Consider the following 7,298-nt stretch of genomic DNA (forward strand, 5'->3'; position numbering starts at 1 on the left):
CTGTGCAACACGAATGCTGCCTCCTCTCTGAGACGCTTACAAACTTTCCACCTCCTGCACGCCGCCAATCATTCTCCAGGACCCAGCTATCTCCTTCAGATAAGCCCTGACACAGACAGTAAGCATGGGGGAATTACCAAGCCTTTATCCATCCAACCAAATGATTTCAAAACATCCACTCTATTAGTGTGAAGATAACAATTAGAACAGCAAGTTTGCCACTTCAGATAAGACACAGACAGGCAGTCTGTACAGAGATGTATCCCAGATAGGCCTTGTAATACTGCGGGTCTATTATACTCACATTATATGGGTGTTGTATCAGTTTAAATAATGGTTCTCTTGAATGGAGCCTGTTATACTCTAATACATCATCAGGTCTCACGCTTGAGTTTTCTTCAAATCCATCCTCAGACAAAGAAAATATAATCATGAGTTTTCATAAATGTGAGTCTTTGAAGCCCATTGGATGGCCAACGTTTACATTTCCACACAGAGAAAGATTAAAATATTGTTGTGTTGTCCCTTTATTTCTCCTTATAAGGGTGAAAACAGTTGGCCACTTTTGTTGAGCTTTAATCGTATCCTCACCTTCGTTGTATTCGCGGTAAAGAATCACCCACTTTTCACTGAAAACCCCACGCAGACAAACAGCGAAGCATTTCTCACAGCTTATAGCTCTGCAGTACATGCCTGTCACTAGACTGTGTAAAGTGTAAGTGGACACCAAGCAGCATCCTAATCTTTCCCTTCCTTTGAACTTCACCTGTGAAGCATAAGCCACGTGTGCAGCCAGCCACCCAGTCAGTCAGTCAGTCAGGGTAGGAAATGGTGGGACATGAAATCAGTTAATAAATAAATCAAGACGGCTAATCTGCTTGACGGGCGGACATTACAGCCCGTAACTGAAGCCGCTGGTGTCTGATGACTTGGAATACCACCTTCACATCACCTGACCCTTTAATCTTTAATAGCGTTTCCTCTGCCCCCAAGACCTCCATGATAATCAATAAGGTGTAGTCTGTTAGACACGGTGGGTTCATAAATGCAACATGGCAGATATCAATGGCATCGCGTATCAGCGTGTAGGAAACATACAGATTTGACACCCTTAATAGACTATTTCCTATGTTCAGACATCTTCGTGATGGCATTAAATCTGTCACTGGCATATGGAGACCTATGGGTGCCTGGATGAGCGTACATACCACGTTCAATGTTCCTTCGTCAGCCGTCTTGCGTGCCCTCAGTCTCGTAGCTTTCTGTGCTTCCTGTCAGCGATTCATCGGAGAGGTCCTTTCAGTGTTCACAATGCTTGAGGTTGTTTTTGGTTGGCACCTGGGAGAAGTAACATAGGGAAAGCGTGAGGAGGAGAAGAGAGAGTGAACCTGCCAGTGAAATGGTAATTGTTTGCAAGCAACTTGCACAGAGTGAGCAGGATCCATCTATGTGTGTGTGTGTGTATGTATTTAATGTCCATATGAAGCACAGAGAAATAAATGGGGGGAGGTGGAGTGAATATATTTGAATGGTGAAAAATCATTAAACGAGGCAAACACTGGCTCATGCATATTCATAAATGACTGTCTGACTTGTCTACAGGGATAAACTTATAGTGAATGCATACTTACAGCCTCATTCTATGCTCACACATTTAATGCAAAGTAGGGAACTCACTGTATATTTTGCTCTTGAGACTACCAAGCGGGGGTCTACAGCTGAATGTGAATATGATAGAAACAACTCAAAGCCTTACAGGCAGATTATTGTTACATTGTATTACACATTATGTCTTTTACAGCTAATAAATTGAGAGTTGAGTACACAATAAGTGTGCACAAGCAGAGTGTGTCACAGGTTGTGGCTTTTGTGTGGCAAAATTATTTTTTCCTTCATTAAAACAAACTAGATGATTAGTTTCTTGCTATCTGAAACTTTCCCTGCTTCACTCATTAGCCATTGTCCCTTCCTCCTACACTTAGAACATGCAATCTGAACTTGTGTTCTGTGTGTGTGTGTGTGTGTGTGTGTGTGTGTGTGTGTGTGTGTGTGTGTGTGTGTTCCAGTGTGGGCTGACGGTCTCATCAAAGCCTGATGGAGAAAAATCAACAGTTTGCCAAAACAATTATGTAATTTCAAATATGTCACACTGTGTATACACACACTTTAGGCTTTTGGGTAAATGCAATTTTGTGAGGTTTGGCATCAGCTCAGCTGTGCATAAAAAGGGAAGAGGGGAAACTGCAACTGCATGTTAAGTCAAACACATAAGTGCGGTTTGCTGATATTGATCTTGCTTGGATTGTTTCTTAAGCCTCTCCTGGCAGTCACTTCACAGCGTGTGTCTCACACACACACATGCAAAACAGCTCGCCTGAAAAATGTGTGTTTTTTTGTAACGGAGGGAGAAAGAAAGGAATGCCTCTCTCAAGCAAAAGATAAACACTAACACATTTCCAGGGCAAACAGGAACAGCCCGGGCTCAGTGCAATCTGTTGTCGATCACGCTCACGTGAAAACACAATCTGCCTGTCACAGTAGATGATGTTGTCAAGCACTCTGTCTCACTGCTCCTGAGAATTAGCCAGCTATTACAGAAGCACTACGAGACACATGGAGTACTTGTTGTATGTCAGATATGTCTGAGGATGCTTCCAGCTTTATGTGGTATTTACTGCTTTCAGTCATTCTTCCTGCGCTCGATCCCTAATGAATTTGAGAGACATTTGGTGCTTTGACACAAGATTGATGCTACATGATGTGACGACCAAGCTTCACAGGGGTTACAGAAAGACCTGCAGGCCAATTTAACTCACAGGCTCAGCTGGGGTTCTATAGATCTTGTGTGTGTGCGCCTGTGTTTGTAGGTTTGTGTATGCCTGTGTGAATGTGTGTGTGTGTGTGTGTGTGTTAAGGGTAAGACCAATGTGGTTTTGAAGAACAAATAATTAATCTCACAAATAAAACTATTAATGCATTTATAAAATGTCATGTCAGCATTACATGACACCTACTGGTCTATATATATATATATATATATATATATTCATATTTATAAAAGTCAGTTTTAATCATGTTAATATTTAATCTGCAAGTGTAAATGTCACATGTTTGAGTGCATAATGTATGCAATATTATCCATGAGTGTTTGAGTGTTTGTACTGTATATAATTTATAGTTTAAGAAAAACAAAACATATTTAAAACACACTCTATTACATGCATGTTTTGTTCATGTTAACAGATGACATCCATATTGTACAGGACTTCATCAACATGAACATCTGGGTTCTGTTCTCTGGGAAAACATAGCGACTTTAGAAGTAAGCTCACACTTTGTAGAAGAGATGTGAGACATTTCCCTGCCGTTCGGCACTTGGTCTTTGTGTTAGTCATCCAAAGCTCTATATTACACATGATTCGAAGCTCCTTATTAATAAGGTTTATAATGAAACTCAGAGGGCAATATCATCAGTAATTATAGTTGCAGGAATTGCACCACTGTACAGTGTAATTAGGGGAGTAAAGGTGAGAAAACCACTTTTAATTAACTGAAATCATACGTTCTCATATTACAAAATATATAAAACAAAGAAAAAAAGGATTCTGTGGAAGTTTTTATTTGTACACTCAAATAAGCTTTTATAAAGGTGATGTTCCTCCTTCCTAAATGTGAACTGCAGGCAATATCACCTTGATTATTCCACTACAGAAATAATGCAGTTAAGCAGTTTGTTCAAACTGTTTTTGAGTCAAGATCATTTATATTAACTCCTTAGAGCAATAACCTTGCATACATATATGTAAATATAATATATTTAAATAAGTTACTTTGGAAATTGCTCTTAATTACTAAGTTTTGCACTTGAATGACAGCTTATTAAATGAAGCAGTATCATTTAGTTCCCCTGTATCACTGGAAAAAAAACAAGAAATACAATCACTCTACAATAAACAGATATTTGACTTGGACATTAAATGATCCCACGTATTTCATTAACCTAAAGTCACCTCAGTCATTTTAACCGTCACAGCTCTGGTCAGCTTTAATTCTTGTTTTCTAAGTAAGAAAAAAAAAAAGAAGCAAAAAAAAAAAGGTCTGCCTACTTGTCATTAGCTGCTGTGTTCTCTAATGGTATGACTCATTTTTCAGTGAAACCATACAGAGTCTTATTTTCAATAACATAGTTTTTCTGTGTGGTTTGGCCATTAACTGCGTCTGGCAAGCAGTAAATTCACTGTACCATTTCATATATTTCCTCGTCCTTACAGTTCAGTTTCAGAACGGCACCCTGTTGGATCAGACTCTAGAGAACGGACTTGAATGCAGTAATAACAAAGTCAGAAGGCCTGTGAAACTGTAATAGCCACATAACGACCCCTTACCGAGCAGTGTCAAATGAGAGACAGCGCTGGTGATTTGCATGTGTCGTGTTTAACCAACAGTATTCTGTCCGTACACCTTTTATGCATTATGGATGAGGCACAAGCTGAACAACAAGCTCTCTCTTTGTTCTGCCTGATGCTCCAGTTACATCATAAGAAAAGCCCCATGGTCCTGTGACTGTGCTGACTGGCTGAGACACAGTGCCGCTGGCCGAGCTGTTGATCAGACCTGTTGCTTCTTCACTTTGTTGCACTCATGTATATGTGTGCATGTAGATACAGTCACACAGATGCACACACTCACATTTACAGTGCTGCGTGATGAGAAAATTTATACTGATCTTTGTGCTGTATATGAGACTTAAATAAAATAAAAACAGACTATGCCGTCTCTTGAATTTAATGAACAATAATAAATTACTTCCACAAGACAAACATCCAAATATCAGTTTGATATTTAGAAGAAAAAGCAGCTGCTGACTTCATATATTATTGGATTTTCTGTCTTGCATCTGCAGATTAATTATGCATCTGTCAAAACTGCTTAATGATTTTACAGTCGGAATGCATGATGTATGTCAAAATAGTATACACGACAGGTGCCATCAGTGCACCACCTGCTACATATGAAGAACACACTTTGCCTGTAGAGGGGCATTCAGGCACCGCTGTGTAATTAAATGTGCTGCCTGCAGGGGAGCTCTGCACCCTTTTTAGCACAGAATGAACTGGTTTACCGCATGGGTTAACTGGAGGTATTCTCCATGCAAAGTTTAACCAACATTTTTTTTAACCATACATTATTTTAATTTGGTTAGCGATTTTTTTTTCCAGAGGAATCATCAAAACATTTAGGCAAAGTCATTTAATTTCAATAGCAATTAAATATCAGTAACCATTACCCCACAAAAAACATTTTAATCATTCTTATTTCAATTTACTTCCTTTTTTTATTCTAATCCCTGACACTGGTACTCCTCCCTCCCCTCCTCATCTGCCCGTGTCTTCTCTATACTCTAGCAAGTGTAATTGCTGGACATTCTGTCTGTATATCAGGGGCTCAAAGTTCTCTTTGTCTGCACTAGATTGCTTCATGTGAGAGAAAAAAAGAAAAACTCTCTTTCTGCTAATGATTTTTCCTCCTTTTGAATGGCTGGAAAGTAATTCCCTATGAACTGCTCCAACACAGGCACAGTTATTTCATTGTTCTCGTTGCCCTTTCTCTAATTGTGCCCATAAAGCGGAGATGCCAATGTTAGATTTTTTTTTGTCTCTGTCCGAGGGGTGCCTACCGGTGTTTCCTGACGTGGTGCAAAAGCTGTGTCTGAAACATTATTAGTGTTAAATATGCAGAAATTGAATAGATCCCAATTTCCATGATAAGCATGTGAAAGTTTAAATCAAGAACTTATATCACAATACAAACTTAATTTTTTCCCATTCAAGTTTAATTCACAAATCCCTTAACAGAACTGACAGAATTGTTTTTATCTTTAAAGTTTGCCCGACTTGTTGGTTTAAAAGCAAAGGTGGATCTAGTGAGGCGTTATGTTGCAAGTGACTTTGACATGGCAGACCGCTGTTTGTTTCCCATTTCCTATCGCTGTCAACATTGGTTTCCTTTAACCATGACCACGATAGTTCCCTAAACTTAAGCATGCAAGCAAGTTCTTTAAAAATTCAAACCATCATATTTCCCTAACCTTAACCTAACCAAATCTTAACCATAGTGGTAGCTGCTTCGAAAGGATTATATATTTATTATAAAGCCACTGACAAATTGATACCAGTGTAGAAAACACTATTATGGGTTGTTTGAAAGGCAATTACAATATATTTGGTCGTTTAGTCTGGAGGATAAATAGTCCTGCACCTGTAAGTCATATTCTGTAGCTGTAAAGCTGCAAAAAAATCTGATGTTTTGATATCATTTTGCAGCTGTTGGAAATAATCATCAACCAAATTAAACTTATCAACACTTCAGGAAGGTAGGCCGGCAGTGAGATCTCACTTCAGATCACAGTTTAGGGTTATGGTCTGTGTAGGTGATTTTTTGATCACTATTTTACTGATAATGTGTTACACTGACAGGGGCCCTCATCCATAAGCTATAACACATTCAGCTACAGCACAAAAGCCTACAGTCATCACTGTTTCCAATTCCCATAGTAACCATTACACAGCAGAAGTCCCTCCTGTAGCTGTTGACCTCAGCCAATTCCCTTGACAATTAAAGATCACTCAGCATGGCTATGCAACTTCTCCCACACTCTCAACAAGCAGCTGATAGCATCTCACTGTGAAGAAAAGCAAGTGGAGCGGAATATAATGTGTGTCTAAATGAGGGTTTCCCAGCTCTGATGTGTGATAGCGAGTCCTAGCGACCATCAGCGCGGGCCCCGTGTTACATGGTGGAGCTCGGCAGACGAGCGGCAGCGTCTAAAGCTCTTTGTGCCTCCAGGATCACCCCCGACTCATTCTTATTCAGACATGATCAGAGGGGAGGCAGGCAACTGAGATTAGCTGCAGATCAAAGGAGCTGCCTCGCGCCAGCACTCGTGTTTTGTAGATTTAGGCGGCCCCGGCGCACAGGCGTTGTGTAGTGGCGGCAGAGCGTCATACTGTTTTCTGGCCTCGACAGTGCTCAGGGGGGTAGATAGAAAGAGAGTTTTCATACGGTGGGCTGGACTTCTGCTGGAAATCTTCCAGAATTAAATAATAAAGACAATAGAAGAGGATGAAAAAGAAAAAATAAGAGCAAAATTACTGTAAGCCATTACAGTGGAACAAACTTGTACTTCCATGCCATCAAAATTGAAATTGCTTCCATTTGTGTAATAGGTCTTGGTACAGTGATAATTTGTTTTAAAAATGAAATGCACTTTCTTCTGTAACATACTTTGTAACTCAAGA

The sequence above is a fragment of the Centropristis striata genome, chromosome 7 (assembly GCF_030273125.1).
Source record: "Centropristis striata isolate RG_2023a ecotype Rhode Island chromosome 7, C.striata_1.0, whole genome shotgun sequence".
NCBI classification, from domain to species: Eukaryota; Metazoa; Chordata; class Actinopteri; order Perciformes; family Serranidae; genus Centropristis; species Centropristis striata.